The 20,624-nt window shown below is 45.1% G+C and overlaps 1 protein-coding gene across 2 annotated transcripts in view; it reads left to right on the top strand.

The window, feature by feature from the left end:
• Nucleotides 1–8,726: 8,726 nt before the first annotated feature.
• The window catches only part of UTRN (utrophin), a gene marked incomplete at its 3' end in the record, with an annotated part of 1,040,500 nt that continues 1,028,602 nt past the window's right edge, over nt 8,727–20,624 (top strand). For both annotated transcript variants that reach the window (XM_082249947.1, XM_082249941.1), the window contains exon 1: nt 8,727–8,924. The remainder of the gene's footprint in view (nt 8,925–20,624) is intronic.

Here is a 20,624-nt window from a genome sequence, read left to right as displayed (position 1 = left end):
ACTCCCCCTTCCCCCCTCACTGCCTGTCAGCTCTTACCAATCCTGCCCCCCCCCTCTTTCTGCTGCTCAAATACCTTTATAAACTACACACAATCCCCTCTGCTATAAAGCCTCCTATGCTGCAGTGTATGTTCTTTGTAAAAATGATGCCTATTTCTACCTGAATTCACAGCGCCGATTGGCGGTCACGTGACTCCTCAAGGCTATCCTCCTCCCCGGCTGATGTCTTGGCTTGCTTCTCTTCTCCTCCACCCCTCCTGACTGATGTCAGTGGGGAAATCTGGGCCCCTCCCGCTCTAGCTGTCAGATTGGAAGAGGGAGCCTCGAGGAGTCATGTGACCGCCAATTGGCGCTGTGAATTCAGGTAGAAATAGGCATCTTTTTTACAAAGAACACACACTGCAGCATAGGAGGCTTTATATTAGAGGGGAATGTGTGTAGTTTATAAAGTGGCTTGACATCCACTTTAATCCAAATGACATCCTGTAGATCGTAGAAAGATTTAATCCAAAACTTGTGCAGATCTTCACAGATGCACATTAATTAGTTAAAAAAAAAAATATATTACAGAATACAGTAAATGTGGGGAAAAGATGCTAAGCATAAGAAGAACGGTTGGACCTAACGAGGGACAAAATTATTGAAAAGCAAACAAATAACAATTCATGTGTAATGTGATAAACATCATTGCCAGAGTCAAATGTCAAGGTCACTGTATTTTGAGTTTTTAACCATTATTATTTTATTGTAACCATTATTATTTAAATGTTTTTAATTTTAATTTTTTTTTATTTTGCGTTAAATGTGTAAAAAAAAAAAAAAATTTAAATAGCTTCTCCATGTCTATTACCAAAATGATTAACTTTTTATCAACAGTGAAACTAGGGGTTTAATTTATTAAAAAAATGGACAAATGTGACAAACATTAGCAAAGCCAAAAAGAAAATTTAATGAATAACATATTGGGGTTTATTTACTAAAGATAGAGAGTGCAAAATTTGTCTCAATTCTGCATGGAGAGCAATCAGCTTCTAACCCCAACATTTTCAATTAAGCTTTGGCAATAAAACCTGGAAGCTGGTTTCTATGCAGAATTGTGACTCATTTTGCACTCTTCCCGCTTTAGTAAATAAACCCTATTGTGTCTAATATGAATATTTCCTATGCAGGTCAGCCTCATAGAACCACTAGTGTCACTGTGGATAAAAAGCAAATCATTTAGGTAATAGACATGGAGAAGTTGATTATAAATAAAAGATTTTTTATTTGCACATTTAACGCAAAATAAAAATTAAAAACATTGAAATTTTAATGATTAAAAAAGGTAGAACTAAAAATTATCCGCAGGAAAAATACCAGAAGAAAGAAAGGAAGGAGTTAATTAGAGCTGGCTAATGTTAACTAGAGGTTAATAGGAACATATTCTTTAAAAAATAAATTAAAACATTTTTTTTTCCACTGGTAAGATTGTTTTAACTGACATCATATGCAGATCAAAGGTCACTCCTTTCATCTACAGGTAAATAAAACAGTGTAAATACAATGTAACAAAAATATTGCAATATGATGTATCTAAATAAAGCTTCTGAACAGTGTTCCAAAGAGGTTTTGAAAAATAAGAATCTTTAAGGCTCCGTTCACATCTAGGCGTTTTGGGGCGTTTTTGGGGCGTTTTTCTGCTCTAGGATCAGCTCTCAAAACGCCCAACAAGACAAATCCTATTCATTTCAATGGCCCCTGTTCACATCTGAGCGTTTTGACGCTGTATACAAAACGCCCAACGCTCAAAAAAGTACATGAGCTTCTTTTTGGGCAGATTACAGGCGTTTTCCATTGGTCTCTATTCAATCTAAAAACGCCTGCACAAAAATCGCGGTAAAAATCGCGGTAAAAAACGCCGCAAAAATCGCGGTAAAATCGCGGTAAAAAACGCGCGAAAAACGCTACGCTCAGGTGTGAATGTAGCCTTAGGCCTTGCTCACACCAAAACGCGGTGCAGGAAACCTGCATTTCATGCGCGTTTCCCGAAACATGTTCAAAATGCACTGCAGTTGCCATCTGCAGCAGGTGTCAGCGTTAACTTAAGGCAGACCTTCACCCTTCTGCAGCACTTTCCTCCAACTCCACCCAGCCCTCCTCTGCAGTGCCGATATTCGATTCCTTTCTTTTATTTACTCATCTGTATTTTCATGCCTAAAAGGCTCGGCCTGCCCCACAACTTCCGGGATTTGCCTGGGCGAATGACGCGGTGTCTCCTGGGTTGTATGACATGCAGTCCCATTCAGTAAGGAGGATGCGGGTCTAACAGCGCTGGCACCCGAAAAAGCTGGCAGCTGCCACAGGCAACATGGCAGCACTGGACCTGTGCAGAAGCTGCAGAGAGGAGGATCCTAGCAACTGAACGCTGGATCCGCTGGTTAGGTGAGTATCCTTATTCTGCAAAAGACAGTAAAGGGTAAGCAGGGGGAAAAAAAAAATGGAGGGAGGGGAAAAGCTGAAGTTTCTCTTTACCAATACCCCAAACAGTGCATTTGCCTGCGCCAGATTTCATGGTTCAAAAATACCATGCAATCGGGTTGCAGTGAGTTTCCAAAAGTAGTGCATGCACTACTTTTGGTGCAGCGCAGTGCAACTGTAGCCCATTCATAATGAATGGCATGTGAATCGCACAGGAACATGCAGCACTTTCCCTTTGTGATTCCTAGTGTGAACTGGCCCTTAGGCCTCATGCTCACAGAAGGCTATTGCTCCAATTGAGCAAACAAAGCTAAAAAAGTGCCTAAAGCCACGTTTTTGTATGTGCGTCAATGCATGCTTTTGCACGTTAGTGGCGTCAATGCATTCTGTTGGCCAGAATATTAATTTAAAGAGGTAGTAAACCGCTGGAAAAATAAAAATAAAACCTGCAAGACAAGAGCACATTATGAAATACTTACCTTAGAACGAAGTCCCCCGCAGCGACGCCCGGCCACCTCTGAGAGAGCTGACTTGTTCCCTTGGCATTTCTTCCGGGTTAGCGGGCACCGGCACTGTGAGTGGCCAGGGCAGCGATGACGTCACTGTGGCGCATCCACGCGGGAGCCCTTTGTTTCGGCAAGGAGCTCTGAAGTTCCGGCACGATATGCCGGACCTTCAGAATGCATACGCCGCAGATGTCAGCGGCTGCATGCAGGATGAATATCTCCTAAACCATGCAGGTTTAGGAGATATTCATTTTACCTACAGGTAAGCCTCATTATAGGCTTACCTGTAGGCAGTGGTGTATTTAGGTTTTGTGCTGCCCTAGGCCTGACTAAACTTGTGCACCCCCTAATTTACATATGACACACCCCTTCCTGTAAAGGCCATGCCCTTTACTGTTTACGACCCACCCTATCATCTGTGGACCGCAGACCACAAGTCTATCAGTGCCCATCAGCATAGCCTCATCAGTTCCCATACATTCAGCCTCATCAGTGCCCATCTGTGCAGCCTTATCAGTGCCGCCTCATTACTGCCCATCAGTGCAGCCTCTTCACTGACCGCTTTATGGGGGTGTCAGACCAATTTGCCTCCTGGACTCTGCCCTCTGGCCCAATTCACCCCATAAGACTGGCGCTATATTAAAAGTGTAGCGCAAGGCGGCGGAGACCCTTTTCATGCAGGAACCAGGAGGAGGCTGTTTTTTTTTTTTTTTTTGCTGCCCCCTGCAAAGTGCTGCCCTAGGCCTGGGCCTTGTTGGCCTAGGCCAAGATATAGCACTTCCTGTAGGTACAAATCACTAAGCGGGGTATACAACCGTTTTAATCTTGCTATTAGAATGCGTTGTTTTTTTTTAAATTTTACCCAAAAGCTTCTCTTCTGAACGCGCTGGTGATACATATCTTTTTCTGCCTAAACGCCTGTAAATGTTTATGTGTGTATGGACACAGTCTAACATAGAGGGGCGTTTAGAGGCAACAAAAAAAGACATCAAACATCTGTAAAAGCTGGGTTTATGACATTCTTTGTGCATAAGGCCTTATGGTTGAAGGGACATTGTATGGGATAGTTATCAGAGCAGCTACTAAGTGGTCATGCAAGGCAGTGAGGGTGTGCTCCCTTCTAATCCACAGATTGTGGAATATTTGCATTTCATTTGGAAATCAAGGTCCCAGAGTCTGGAAGAAGAGTGGAGAGGCACAGAATCCAAGTTGCATGAGGTCCAGTGGGAAGTTTCTACAGTTGGTGATGATTTGGGGAGCTGTCATCCCCTGGTGTTGGTCCACTGTGTTTTATCAAGTCCAAAGTCCGCACAGCCCTCTACCAGGAAATTCTAGAGCACTTCATGCTTCCCTTTGCTGACCAGCTTTATGGAGATGCTGATTTCATTTTCCAGCAGGACTTGGCACCTGCCCACACTGCCAAAAGTACCAATACCTGGTTTAAAGATCACGGTATCACTGTGCTTGACTGGCCAGCAAACTCGCTTGACCCAAATCTGTGGGGTATCATAAAGAGGAAAATGAGAGACTCCAGACCCACTAATGCAGACGAGCTAAAGGGCGCTATCAAAGCAACCTGGGCTTCCATAATACCTCTGCAGTGCCACAGGCTGATCGCCTCCATGCCACGTCGCATTGATGCAGCAATTCATGCAAAAGGAACCCCGACCAAGTATTGAGTGCATACTATACTGTGCATGGACATACTTTTCAGTAAGAACAGACGGTATCTACTCACTCAGTGCCCAGTGTCAGTGGCCATCATCCCTATATGGTATATACAAGAAAAGTTCCCCTATGTATGGGACTGTAAATGCCACTGACCACTGTGTTTTGTATAAAAATATCTTTATTAAATACCAAAATTAGAACCAAACAAAACAGTAACATAAATCAATAACATAACAGGGCATTAAAATATGCATGCATATTTTAATGCCCTGTTATGTTATTGATTTATGTTACTGTTTTGTTTGGTTCTAATTTTGGTATTTAATAAAGATATTTTTATACAAAACACAGTGGTCAGTGGCATTTACAGTCCCATACATAGGGGAACTTTTCTTGTATATACTTTTCAGTAAGCTAACTTTTCTGTAATAAAAATCCTTTTTCTTTTTTATTGGTGTTATATAATATTCTTATTTTCTAAAATACTGAGTTTTGGGTTTTCACTAGCTGTAAGCCATAATCATCAAAATTAAAAGAAAGAAATGCTTGAAATACATCACTCTGTGTGTAACACATCTATATAAAATATATGAGTTCCGCTTTTTGAATTCAATTACTGAAATAAAGTAACTTTTTGATGATATTATAATTTTATGGGATGCACCTTTTTGACCATTTTGGACATTTTCACTTAGGGGTGTACTCACTTTTGTTGCCAGCAGTTTAGAAATTAATGGCTGTGTGTTGAGTTGTTTTGAGGGGGAAGCAAATTTACACTGTTATACAAGCTGTACACTCACTACTTTACATTGTAGCAAAGTGTCATTTCTTCAGTGTTGTCACATGAAGACCCCATTCACACTAGACAAGCCTGACAAGTCGCAGTCGGTCGCTGGCCATTGATTAGCACAGGACCCGTTCTAATAGACTTAGAAAAAGGGTCCTGTACTACTTTGGGGTGACCTGGAGGCGACTTGCATTGACTTCAATTATATGAAGTCCGTGCAAGTCGCGCCGAGGTCGCGGTGCACAGCGTGCACTGCGACTTCACAGGTCGCCCCAGCAAGTCGTGTCGCCCCTGTCTGAACGGGGTCGAAAAGATATAATAAAATATTTACAAAAATCTGAGGGGTGTACTCACTTTTGTGAGATACTGTACACACACACTTATAAATAAATATAGAAGACATTGTAAAAAATGTTAAAACATGGACAGTGTTAGTAGGGCAGTGGATGGTGTCAGAAGAGCAGTGGACGTGTCAGTAGGTCAGTAGTTTTTTTTTTTTATTATATTTTTGTAGTGTTTTTTTTTTTTTACAATTTTATTTTTATATTATTTTGTGAAATTATTTTAATTTTTTTTTTCAATTTTTTTAGGAGCACTGTTGGGGGGCTTTGGTGAAATATCAGCAGAAGGAATATGCGCCACACAGGGTGATTAGAGTGTGCCCAGGCACATCCAGCACACCCCTTGCGCACACCTTTGATTCTGGCCAACAAAATGAATTAAATGCCAAGCACTTGAAGTGCACAAATGCGTTACATATGTTTACAGCCAGGAGAAAAGGAGTGTAGGGAGTTTGCAAAGATATCCAGTGTGCATGAGACCTTGGGCTCTATTCACATTAATGCGTTTTTTTATGTTTTTTGCAGAAAAGCAGGACTTTTTTTAGGCCCCTCTAACACTTGTTCGACTTGTCCTGCAACTTGGGACTGCAAAGTCACATGACAAGTCGTCTTCCAGGATTTCCAATGAGTACCGTTCATATCTGCGTGACTTCAAGACGCTTCAGGGTTTTGGAAAGAATCAGTGTGAACTGTCAGTTCGGACATGAATCGGATCGCATAGGTGTGAACTCCCATGCAATCTGATTCTGGTGCAGACCAAAAAAAGGGTCCTGTGCGACTTTGGTCTGAATGGGATGAGAATTCAGCCATACAAGCCGTATGGCTGAATTCGTAACGCACAGACATTGCATGTGATTTGCAGAGCAGTGCGCTCCGAATCACATGCGATGTCTGACATTGCATATATGTGAACCGGCACTTAGGCTCCATTCACACCTGAGCGTATCATTTTCAGGCGTTTTGGCGTTTTTTTGGACGTTTTTCAGGCGTTTTTTGGAGGTGTTTGGAGGCAAGCATTGACATCTAACAGAAACGCTTGCAATCTGCCAAAAAAGAAGCTCATGTTTTTTAAGCTTCAGGCCCTGTTCACACCTGAGCGTATTTCAGCGTAAAATGCTCATCTCTGAAGTCTCAAAACGCCCAGCGAGCAAAATCCCATTCATTTCAATGGCCCCTGTTCACATATGAGCGTTTTGTCACCTGAAGCAAAATGCCTGAAGCTCAGAAAAGTACATGAGCTTCTTTTTGGCAGATTACAAGCGTTTTTGTTAGATGTCATTGCCTGCCTCAGAAAAAAGCTGAAAAAACGCCTGAAAACGTTTTGCTTTAGGTGACAAAACGCTCATATGTGGACAGGGGTCATTGAAATTAATGGGATTATGCTTGTTGGGCGTTTTGAGACTTCAGGCTAAATTCACATGTAGGCGTTTTGGGGCGTTTCTGGGGCGTTTTTCTGCTCTAGGATCAGCTCAAAAAACGCCCAACAAGACAAATCCTATTCATTTCAATGGCCCCTGTTCACATCTGAGCGTTTTGACGTTTTAAGCAAAACGCCCAACACTCAAAAAAGTACATGAGCTTCTTTTTGGGCAGATTACAGGTGTTTTTATTTTTTTCCATTGATCACTTGTCAACCTAAAAACGCCTGCACAAAAAAGCCTGTAAAAACACCTGTAAATAGCAACGCCAAGATGGGAACGTAGCCTTAAGCCCGTACACACGTACGGAATGTCGGACGAAAGATCGGCTGTCTTTTGTCTGGTGCTGTCGTGTCGGCTGAAAAGTGCTAAAGACTGCACATGAATTTTGGTTAACTTTCCTTGTCTTTTTTCTTTTCTGAGCATGCCCAGTCTTGCAAATCTGCTGTTTGTCGGCCGAATTCTGTACTGACTGGCGAACAATCGGCCGTTCTGGTGTTGGCCAACAAAAATTTTAATGCCTGCAAACTTTTAATGCCGAAAAGTCGGAGTCGGTTGTCGGAAGCATCATACTAAGCATCATACTAACAATCGCGGGGATTCTGCCCATGATCCGCTACGCCCACATGTGAACGTAGTCTAAAACGCCTGAAAAAATGCAAATAAAAACGCCTGAAAAAACGCCTGTGAATATAGCAACGCCAAGATGTGAACGTAGCGTAAAAATGCCAGAAACAACGCCTGAAAAAAGCCCGCAAAAACGCCTGAAAAAAGCAGAAAAAACACCTGAGGCTCCGTTCACATGTAGGCGTTTTGGGGCGTTTTTGGGGAGTTTTCCTGCTCTAGGATCAGCTCTCAAAACGCCCAACAAGACAAATCCTATTCATTTCAATGGCCCCTGTTCACATCTGAGCGTTTTGACGCTGTGAGCAAACGCCCAACGCTCAAAAAAGTACATGAGCTTCTTTTTGGGCAGATTACAGGCGTTTTCCATTGGTCTCTATTCAATCTAAAAACGCCTGCACAAAAAACGCCTGTAAAAACGCCTGTAAATCGCGGTAAAAAAACGTGCGAAAACGCTACGCTCAGGTGTGAATGTAGCCTTAGGCGACAAAACGCTCATATGTGGACAGGATCGCTCATATGTGGACAGGGGTCATTGAAATGAATGGGATTATGCTTGTTGGGCGTTTTGAGACTTCAGAGATAAGCGCTACAAAAACGCTCAAAAGCAACATGCATAGGTGTGAATCGCGCCTTACTGTGTACGGACACCATAAAATTCTCGTGCCATACTGACATGATCCAGCAGGTGGCGCCTGTCGGCTGTACATTGTGTGCTATAGAAGGCAGAGGAGAGCGGAGAGGTGAGTGGGCGGGGCCGTGTTGTGATTCTGCCACGTTCTCTCAGTTTCACGGCAGCCGCCCGCACTGAAATCCCGAGCGAAGTGGGAGTGTGAAGCTGGGAGACAAAGTTAGTGGGAAGAGAGGCGGCCACCATTGCGGGATAGCAGCAGGCTCATGTAACTTCTTTCGGAGGCGGAGAGTGGAGCGTGTTCCAGGTGGAAGTGTCAGTGTAATGGTGGGGGGGAGGAGTGGATTGTCCGGGAGCGGAGGGTGCAGCACTTGGACGGGACTTCCAGCAGCCGGGATGTTGGCTGACTTGTAGGCGATCAGTGGAAGTCGGTGACTTTTCCTGGTGACAATCCATAGAGTGGATGAGACAAGGAAGAAGTCCTCCCAGGTAGGATTACACCTCTCAATTATTTATCCTATGTGATCACAGCGTCACCTCTGTGCGTCCGGGGGGATCGCACGCACGCGTCTCTGCAGCGTGACAAAATACATTCTTATGGGCACTTTCTCAGAGCGATTGTTGCACGCTCTATGATCTAATACACACGGGACGCTTTGCTATCTCTCCTAGACGCCTTCCCTCCTGGCAGCGCCGTTTAGGCGAAAAAAAAATGCGTGACACTTGCAACGCGTTTAGGCGCATTAAGTGCTTGAACGTTAATAATTAATTTCATTTCATTGGCCAAAATAATGAATTCTGCCCATTGTAATGAATTAACACTTAAGTGTCTGACGCGTTTAGCATTAAAGTGACTGTAAACGATCACCTTGTAAAACAACTCATTCCGTTTAAAATAGAAAGGAAAGGCAAAGAAATGTTTGTATAGATATAAAAAAATATATAAATACATTTTATCCTTTTTTTATAAGGCTCCATTCACACCTGAGAGTTTCATTTTTTGGGGGGGCATTTTTCTGGCATTTTGCAGGTATTTGGAGGCAGGCATTGACATCTAACAAAAACACTTTTAATCTGCCGAAAAAAGAAGCTCATGTACTTTTTTGAGCTTCAGGCGACAAAACGCACATATGTGAACACCGGCCATTGAAATGAATGGGATTTTGCTTGTGTGGCGTTTTGAAACTTCAGAGATGAGCGTTTTACGAGCTGAAAAACGCTCAGGTGTGAACAGGGCCTAAGGCTCCATTCACATATAGGCGTCCCAGATCGCGGGCAGAATCACCACAATTCTGTCCCCGATCACAAACCTCTGCAAGTTGCGGGACGTCCGTGTGATTCCCGTGACTAGCAATGGCACCCCAAACACGGTGCGATTTTGCCGCGATTGTCGCCTAACAAATAGCGATAAAATCACGCAAACAGAATCACGGAATGCCTGTTGCCCAAAAGAAGTACTTTTTTGGGCCACAGGCGTCCTGCAATTCTGTTTGCGCAATTTTACCGCGGAACGTCGGGCTACAATCACGGCAACATTGCGCCACATTTGAGGTGCTATTGCAAGTCATGGGAATCACACAAGCGTCCGCCAACTTGCAATAGTTCAGGATCACAGGCAGATTTGCGGCAATTCTGCCCAGGACCTGAGACGCCTATATGTGAATGGAGCTTAAAGCAGTTGTAAACCCAGGAAAAAAAAAAAAAACAAACCCTGCAAGACAAAGGCATAATGAGCTAGTATGCATCGCATACTAGCTCATTATGAATTACTTACCTTAGAACGAAGCCCCGTCACGGACCCCCGGACACCGCTGCGGGCGCTGACATGATCCCACGGCGTCTCTTCCGGGTTCGGCGGCTCCGGCGCTGTGATTGGCCGGAAGCCGCGATGACGTCACTCCCGCGCATGCACGCGGGAGCGATTTTCCGGCAAGCTGCCGGCAAGGGAAGCTGAAGGTCCGCCGGACCTTCAGAGCGCATGCGCCGCTCGTGCGAGCTGCTGCATGCACTGCAAATATCTCCTAAACTGTGCCAGTTTAGGAGATATTAATTGTACCTACAGGGAAGCCTTATTATAGGCTTACCTGTAGTTAAAAGTTAAAAAAATCGTGATACTACCACTTTAAGTGATCACATTCCCTCTGTTCTCAGCTGCATAAGAGCTGGGGGGAGGAGAAGCAGCAGTACACTGAGCTTCCCAGAGAATGGCTGCGCAGCGGGGGGCATGTCAGGACAAGTCCGATCATTGGAGGAGAGCACACTGAGTTCCCTGCATTGCTAGAGAACTGACCACAGTGTGTTCTCCTGCTTAGTGTGGTCAGTTTTTAATAGGGAAGCAAGGGGGCTAGCAGGAACATCAGGGATTTAACATAAAGGAAGCAATACAAAGAGAACAGGATACTTTATCATACTAGTACATGGTACAGCGGCACATATCAGGAATATGAAGTGTTGGGTTAACAAACACTTTAACGCACGTTTACACCGCATCAAGCATTTTTTTTCTGCTGCTCCTGGACGCATCGGCTGTGCTTTTTTTTTTTCTGCCTCTAAACACGCCTATGTATGCATGGACACACAGGATAACATGGAGGGGCATTTAGAGACAGAACCCCCCCCCCCCCCCCCCCGCCAGACGCCCCTAGGAGCAGCATCAAAAATGCCTAGTGTGCACGAGGCCTAAAACAGAACTAAACTTGCCTGTCCTTCTCCGGCATCTTTTGCTGTGTGTTGGTCTTCATTGGCCATTGGGGGGATGGCGTTCACAAGCCCCCGTTCACATCGGGCTGATTTGACATATGATTTGACAGGTCAAATCGCATGCCAAATCAGAGCCTATTGCCGGCAACGGCACCGCCCGAATCAGTGCAACGCCAACTTTGCAGCACCGCACCGATTCTCAAAAGTAGTTCCTGCACTACTTTTGGCGACTTTGGGGGTGATTTCAATAGATATCTGTGCATGAACCCGCACAGATGTCTCCCAAAATCTCCCCCGAAGTCAGGCTAAAATGCCGGTTTGAAATAGTCCGAGTTCAGCTGAACGATTTCAAACCCGCATTCAGTGTGAACTTAGGCTAATGGCCAGAATCGCACAGGAACGCAGGCCATTTCCCTGTGCGGTCCGGTCTTCAACCTATTTATTTGAATGGGCTGAAATCGCACTTGATCGCACCATATGTAGTAGCGCATGCTGGATCACATGGTACTGTGGGTAACACAATCCGATGCAGGGAGCTGCACTACATTTGCGATCTTCATGTGGGATGTTGTTAGGATTACATTGACACCCACCATTCTGCCACTGGCATCTTCTTTGTGACAGCATCAGGAGGCTGTCTGTCTGTCTCTTCCAGCTTCTAGCAGCTGGCCACCTGTTGGCGCTGTGCTGGGGATATACACAGCTCCAAAGCCTCGTGGGATCCATGATATGGATGCGGTGGGGGATGTCATACTTACCTACGACAAAAATATGGAAGCCTCCCCAATTTTTGCACAAAGTGGGAAGAAGGAACCTGATGAATGTAAGATTAACCACTTGACCTCAGGAAGATTTACCCCCCCCCCCCTTCATGGCCAGGCCACGTTTTGCGATACGGCACTACGCTAATTTAACTGAAAATTGCGCAACCCTGTACCCGAATACAACTGTATAATTTTTTCCCCACAAATAGAGCTTTTGAAGGTATTTTATCACCTCTGCGTTTTTTTTATGTGCTATAAACAAAAAAAGACTGGCAAATTTGAAACCAAAAACAATATTTTTTACTTTTTGCTACATTTCCAATAAAAAAAATTGAATTTCTTCATAAATTTAGACCAATAGGTATTCTGCTACATGCTTTTGGTAAGAAAAAAACCCAAATAAGCATAAATTACGCAAACTTTATAGCGTCTTCAAACTATGGGTTATATACTGGAATCACCGTCTTATAGCAGGACTGTGATATTGCGGCGAGCAATCGGACACTAACTGACACTTTTGACTTTTTGCGGGAACCAGTGACACTAATACAGTGATCAGTGCTAAAAATATGCACTGTCACTGCACTAATGACACTGACTGGGAAGGGGTTAAACATCCAGGACGATCAAAGGGTTAACTGTGTGCCTAGCCAGTGTTTGTGTGTTGTGTGCTGCTTTTACTAGGGGAAAAGATGGATTTGAGTCTCTGCTTTGCAAGAACACAAAATCCATCCTTTCCCTCCTGTAAAAAGGGCGATCTGCATTATTTACATTGGCATATCATTCCCCGTTCTGTGTTGTCTACTGACAATTGGTGGATGCCGATGGACATCAAGTGCCCGGCACCTTCAGATCGGCTTCTGCTGAGAATATTTACAGCAAAAGCGGTGTGGTGCACATGCGCCCCCTGCCTGCAGAAGTGCGGGATCACGTATATATACATGATCCGGGGCACAGCTGCTGCCCTGTAGCAGTGAAACTGCTATAGGGCGGTCAGCAAGTGGTTGAAAAAAGTGAATGCAGTTCTGCTTTAACCTCTATCTGCCCTCATAACACATATGCAGGGGTACAGAGGGTGGGCTTTAACATTTGTCCATGGACGGCCAAGGTTTCTGTGCATGCTCACTGAAAATTCCCACCACATTGACCGAACCGTCTAGGACAGATCTTCATTTCTAGCAATGATTGAGAGCCGGCGGGATGTCCTGATCATATGACCACTATCACAGCCAATCACAGTGATCATGTGATCGAACAGTCCTTCCCCACCCCCCTGGGGCCTAAAGATCCATCTAGAAGGATGCTGGAGCTGGGTGAGAATATGTTCATTTAAACCAAAGCCCAAAACTTAAAAAAATCTGTGTCCCATTAATGGAGTTGTAAAGGCAGAAGGATTTTTTTTTTTATCTTAATGCATTCTATGTATTAAGATAAAAAAGCCTTCTTTGTGCAGCACCCCCCCCCCCAGGCCCCCCTAATACTTACCTGAGTCTATCTTTATCCAGTGATGTTGCAGGAGTGTCTCAGCTGCCCGGGACCCCCCCTCATTGGCTGAGACAGCAGTGTGGCGCCATTGGCTTCCGCTGCTGTCAATCAAAGTCAGCCTGGAGAGTGGAAAATCTGGAGCAGTTCTGCATGGAAGCCAATCTGCTTCTAACTTCAGCTTGTTCAATACAACTGACAAAAAAAAAACCTGGAAGCTGATTGGTCTCTATGTAGAGCTGCATCAGATTTTGCACTCTCCACTTTTAGTAGGAGGGGTGTCAAACGAAACTTCATCGAGGGCCGCATCAGCATTATGATTGCCCTCAAAGGGCCGGCTGCATCTGTAATACTAGATGTCCAGAGTATCCCAAACCCCTTAAATCAGATGTTTAGAGTCCACCCCCACCCTCTCTTACATCAAAGTGCACCCCCTTACCTTTTGTTGCTGCTTGGAAGAAGTTGGTGGCAGAGCTGGGAAGCAGAAAGTGCAGGGTCTGCAGGAGGCCCAAAGGAGGGCTGGAGCTCTACTGCAGCTCCAGGAGAGGTGTGAGGGCCACATGAAAGGGACTGGAGGGCCAGATTTGGCCCGCGGGCCTTGTGTTTGACACATGTGCCCTATGCCTTTACCTTGCAGGGGGAAAACTTTTTTTTTAAAGTTTACTACCCCTTTAAACTGGTTATACATTGATCAAAAAGTGTCCAGTTAAACAGGGACTGGCTGAATTTAGTTCCCTGTATGGGCACTGTGGTTTGTACAGCCACCCTGTCAGATTTTTCCCACTCGATCAGCACTGCAGGCTATAGCCTGCAGCTCTGATTAGTGTATTCTAATTGTGGGGAAGCCTCCCTGCTGTCAGAATACAAAAGCTCATTCCCTCATCCACACACAAGAATATATGCGTATATACCTGTAGATGATTGGCCACTGCATGTTCAGGTACATGCAAATGGCTGTGAATAGCTAAGGACAGTGGGTTCCAAACTGTAAAGAAGGGAAGCGCACGCAGACCTCGGACAATATCGCTTTAATAGGGGACAATACAAAACAGTTAAGTTGCACTCACATTTCTATCCTTATAGGACAAGCACTTCGGCACATCAACAGAAGCTTCTCCCTCCTCCCGTCCCTCCGGGGTGTTCTCCGGTCTCCTCTATCGCAGCAGACGCCGCTATGAGCCCGCTCTCTATTACTTCCTGCTTTCAGCTCCCCCCGCCAGGTCGCTACATGCCGATGCTAGTGCGCCTGCGCACCCGTCCGCCGTCATGCACCGCTGGGAAGGTTGGCATTAGCCTCGGCTGAGGCTGTACGCAGTGTGGGGCTACGGAGTGGAGGGATCCAAGGGGATATGCTACCTTCTGCTGGTTGCTATGGACAGCGCGTTTCGGAGGCGGAGCCTCCTTCTTTAGGTCCCACCTTGCTTCATGGGTTCTTGTTGATTGCTAAGGACAGTGGGGCCTAATATCTTTTTTAGAGAAATCTCCCAGGAAATGGCGTGCCAATTGCCCGTAGCCTTCTGGGACACTGCCCTTATGCATTCCAGGAGGCTTCTGGGTACTCTACAGCAGGTATCTCCAAGCTACGGCCCTGCAGCTGTTGAGGAACATCACATCCCATGAGGCATTGTAAAACTCTGACATTCACAGACATGACTAGGCATGATTGGAATTGTAGTTCCTGAAGAACTGGAGGGCCATAGTTTGAGGACCCCCTGCTCTACAGCACAGGTACATATGGGTGTCATCAGGTGAACTGCCTCTTCCTGGCTGTTGCAGCTGGCTCCCTAATGACACACTGTGGCGCTTTGATTTAAAAAAAAATAATTTCTTCATAAATTTAGGCCAATATGTATTTATGCTACAATCCCAATACAGTAAGCATATATTGATTGGTTTAGCCAAAAGTTATAGCGTCTACAAAATGAAGTATACTGGAATTTCTATTTATTATTATAAATTATTATATAATATAAATATTATTATTAATATTATTATTTCTTCATAAATGTAGGCCCATATGTATTCTGCTACATGCTTTTGGCATAAATTGTTTGGTTTATGCAAACTTTATAGCATCTACAAACTATGGGTTATATTCTGGAATTTATTTTTTGAATTACTTTTTAGTAATGGTGGTGATCACCGTCTTATAGTAGGACTGCAATATTGCAGTGGACAATCACACACTAACTGACACTTTTGACCCTTTTTGAGAACCAGTGATACTAATGCAGTGATCGGTGCTAAAAAATATACACTGTCAATGTACTATTGACACTGGCTGGGAAGGGGTTAAACATCTAGGGCGGTCAAAAGGTTAAGAGCCCATTCACATTGAGGCGACACGACTTCGGGGGGCGACCTGTGAAGCCGCGTGTACCGCTGTGCACCGCGACTTCGGCGTGACTTGCAGAGACTTCACATAATGGAAGTCTATGCAAGTCGCTCCCAGGTCGCCCCGAAGTAGTACAGGACCCTTTTTCTAAGTCGGAGTGACTTGTGTCGCTCCTATTAGAACGGGTCCTGTACTACTCAATGGACCGCGACCTACCACGACTTGTCAGGCTGACAAGTCGCCTGACAAGTCGCGCTAATGTGAATGGGTTCTTAATGTGTGGCTAAACAGAGTTTTGTTTTTTTGTTTACTATGTGATGCTTTTACTAAGGGATATGCTGGATTTTATTCCCTGCTTGTTTACATAGACAGAGATCTGTTCTGAGTGTCTCCTCGCCAATCAGTGGATGCCGGCAGTCATCCATTGGCACACACCCATTGATCGGTTTCTGTTGTGCGGCGCGCACGCACCCACTAATCACGGCAGAAGTGGCGCGCGCACGCTCACTGCCTGGAGGTGCTGGATCACCTAACTCGTACCGCCTTGCTGCTATATATGTATGTTATATGGTTGGCAAGCAGTTAAATTCTATTCACAGCAGCAGTGTTGGAATGTAGTGGTTTGCGTTGCAACCTACTGCGCTGAAAAAAGGGCTGCATTTGGTACTTTTATTTCAGCGCACAATACTGCAAAGCTGCCCATCACATCCCAGTGCAAGTGGTGTGAATGGGCCCCAAGTGTATGCAGTGATACCAAATACCAGCTGATAGTGATTTCTGTAGACGCCACATTTGGACCTTAGGTGACTCCACTGCAGGTTCTGGCTTTGACAGAGCTGGAAATGTCTGTGCTCTGCATTTCAGAACAAGATTAGAATTGCTCTGTTTATTTTTCCTGTCTAATCATGGCCGCAGTTACTCCTGCCAACAACTTCGAGGAGTTCCAAATTCCTGAAGTCTGATGTGATGACACATGAGACATATGGGGACACCTCGGCATTTATCAGCACCAGAAGACCACAGAATATGTTTCTCTAGATGAAATACACTCACTTGTAGAACTCGTTTTGTTCGATGACTTGTCTCACCCTGAAAAGATCGACCTCCCTCCCTGAGTAATAGTTTATTGAGGTGGGGATCTTCAAGAAAGGAGCAGTTCCAGTCATGGACACACTAGTGAATATAGACAGTAGTAATAGAAGTTAAGGATCAATACCTGATATTTAAAGCTGAAGTTCTGTGATTTCATTATTTTTTATATATTTATTTTTATTTATTATTTATTTTTAAAATCAGCACCAGGGACTGTACTGACATGAAGGCCTCATGCACACTGGACGGTTTTACAGCTGCTGTTTTTGGCGTCAGACGTTTTTTTCTGCAGCCAGTATGTTATCCTATGTGTCCATGCACATATAGGCTGTTAACACAGTTTTTTGGAAGGGGCGTTTTCTGGCTGTAAACAAAAAAACCCCCCAGAACAACTGGGTTTTAGGAGGCGTTTTTCAGCTGTAAAAACGCTCTAACTCTGATAAAAGTTAAAAAACGCCAAAAAATGCGGCTATTATCAAAGTTTTTGAGCCACAAGCCTTTGTGGGAGTATAGTTTTGCTAAAAAAAGCTAATAAACGCTGAAAAATGCTACTGCAAAAAAAGCTTAAAAGACTCCTACAGCTACAGCTTTCTACTGATGTTTTGATAATATCCAGTGTGCATGAGGCCGAAGGATGAGTGTTCCATGTGCTGGTGGCTGCTCTGTTCTTGAAATCTTCCATCCTCAGCCTTGGGTTCCCCAGCAGAAGTGATCTCCCGATGCTGTCAGGGTTAGTACAAGTGGTTTCACCTGTGACAGGCATTCCTCATATGTGCCGACTGCATGGGCGTCTGCAGGGGGGGGGGGCATCATTTTAAAGTCACCCATGCTCAGCCCCTTTTTGCCCCCATAGATCCCCATGCTCAGCCCCTTTTTGCCCCCATAGATCCCCTTTAGAGAAGGCAAGGGTCACCCATAGATCCACTTTAAAGCAGGGTCCTCATAGATCCCCCCTTTAGAGCAGGCCAGGCCAGGGTCCCCCATAGATCCCTCTTTAGAGCAGGCCAGGGTCCCCATAGATCCCTCTTTAGAGCAGGCCAGGGTCCCCATAGATCCCTCTTTAGTCTTACCTTTTCACCTATATTCCCCATGCCACCAGGTTTTCCTGCACCACAAGGTACTCCAGGATCTCCCTGCAAACTATCTATATATATATATATATATATATATATATATATATATATATATATACTTAGCCAATTTGACCCTCTTTAGAGCAGACCAGGGTCCCCATAGATCCCTTTAGATTAGGCCAGGCCAGGGTCCCCATAGATCCCCTTTAGAGCAGAGTCTCCATAGATCCCCCTTTAGAGCAGGCCAGGCCAGGGTCTCCCATAGATCTCCCTTTATAGCAGGGTCCCCAAAGATTCCCCTTTTGGAGCAGGCCAGGAAATTTCCAGGGTGGGCACTTGCCCCCACTTGCAGACGCCCATGGCCGACTATGCCCACCCTTTCTGCCCCTCTCCTCCATTCACAATGCTTCCCACAAAAGTGAAAGGGAAAGCCCATGGGACCGTAGGCAAATAGGCCGCAGCCCTGTTTATTGGTTTAATTAAAATGTTTTATTATGATCAAACTTTATTCAACTTAAATATCTTCAACATTAAACTCATCCATAAATCACCACCACTCAAGCCAGCCACTAAGACTTGGGCTGATCCAGCATTCAGTTTAACCACTTCAATACTGGGCACTTTCACCCCCTTCCTGCCCAGGCCAATTTTCAGCTTTCAGCGCTGTCATATTTTGAATGACAATTGTGTGGTCATGCTACACTGTACCCATATGAAATTTGTATAATTTTTTTCACACAAATAGAGCTTTCTTTTGGTGGTATTTAATCACTGCTGGGTTTTTTATTTCTTACAAAAAATAACGAAAAAAGACAGAAAATTTTGAAACAAAATAATTTTTCTCCTTCACTGATGTGCGCTGATGAGGCGGCACTGATGGGCACTGATAGGCTGCACTGATGGGCACTGAGGAGGTGGCACTGATGAGGTGGCACTTATAGGCACTGATGAGGTGGCACTGATGAGGAGGTACTAATATGCCGCACTGATGGGCACTGATTGGTGGCACTGATAGGCGTCACTGATGGGCACTGAGAGGCGGCACTGATGGGCACTGACGGGGGGCACTGACGGATGGCACTGATGAGCACTGACGGGCGGCACTGATGGGCAGCACCATCAGTGCCCACAATCAATGTCCATAGTGCTGCCAGTCAGTGCCCATCAGTGCTTAGATGAGCAAGCACTGATGGACACTGACTGGAAGCACTATGGGCACTGATCGTGGGCACTGTGGGCACTGATTGGCATTTTATTTTAATTTTCTGTGATCATCAGTGCCCTGATTACTTGTCTTTGTCTCCCCTGTGAGGAGGAGCCGCTGATCGGCTCTCCTCGCCTCACACACTTACAGTGTGAGGCGAGGAGAGCCGAATAACAGCACTTCCTCGTTTTTTGGAACAGAACAGAACCCTGTTTTTTCTTCCGTTTAAAAAACGGAATGGACGCACAATCGGATGTCAGCGGTGTCATCCGCTGACATCCGCACTCCCATAGACATGCATTATGTCTGTGTGAAAAAAGCCTTATGTCATTTTTATTGTTTTTTTTTTTTACTAGTAATGGTGGCGATCTGCGATTTTTAGTGGGACTGCGACATTGCGGTGGACAGATCGGAAACCTAACTGACATTTTTGACACTTTTGGGGGGACCAGTGACATTACTACAGTAATCAGTGCTAAAAATATGCACTGTTACTGTAATAATGACACTGGCAGGGAAGGGGCTAACCATGGGGGTGATCAAGGGGTTAAATGTATGCCTATATGCTTACTAACTGTGTGTGGGGGGATGGTTCTATGATAGACACAGAGAGATCGCAGTTTCAGCTTAGCTGAAACTGCTGATCTGTCCCTGCCTGCCAGTGAGAAGATCGGCCTGCTTTGTTTACATAAGCGGGCGGGTCTTCTCTCCGTTTCCCGGATGATCGTGGGAGAAAGGTGGCAATCACCACCGCAACGCCGAAACCACATGCACTCCAGTCACGTAGTACTACCTGACTGGACGCAGCCGAGCCGCTCTGCCGCAGTAATATTACTGTGGGCGGTCGGCAAGCGGTTCAGTAAGCCCCCCAAAGCTATTCCAGAAGGTTCTGAGGTCAACTGACCCTAACTGACCAATCCACACTTGAGCCTTCTAACCTTCCAGAGCCTTCAAGGTCATGTGACCCCAATTGACCTATGAGAATAAGCCCCATTCAAATCACCTCAGAAAATAGTTAAAGCGTGGACAACACGGCCCCATGAGGATTGGGAGGGGAATTTCCAGTGATGAATCCTCTGAGGTAACTGGAAAAAACCTGTCAGGGAGGCTGTTTAAATAAGTCCCCCAAAGCTATTCCAGAAGGTTCTGAGGTCAAGAGACCCTAACTGACCAATCCACACTTGACCCTTCTAACCTTCCAGAGCCTTCGAGGTCATGTGACCCCAATTGACCTATGAGAATAAGCCCCATTCAAATCACCTCAGAAAATAGTTAAAGCGCCGACAATACGGCCCCATGAGGTAAAGGGGGGCCTAATAAGGCTCCTCCCTTCCCCCCCCCCCCCCACATTCCTGTACTATTGTTTCCCACAAAACTGAAGGATGGGCAGATAAATAAAAGGTCCCTTCTTCATTCATAGAGCACTTTTCATTGTGGAAAGCAATAGTAGAGGAGGGGGGCAGAAAAGGTGGGCAACTTTTGATGAGTTCCTGTCACAGGTGGTACCGCTCATATTAACCCCTGCAGCACTAAAAGATC

This window comes from Pelophylax lessonae (assembly GCF_965119305.1).
Source record: "Pelophylax lessonae genome assembly, chromosome: 3".
Classification (NCBI taxonomy): domain Eukaryota; kingdom Metazoa; phylum Chordata; class Amphibia; order Anura; family Ranidae; genus Pelophylax; species Pelophylax lessonae.
The sequence above is the reverse complement of the archived record's forward strand: the minus strand, read 5'-3'. Positions and strand labels throughout refer to the sequence as shown.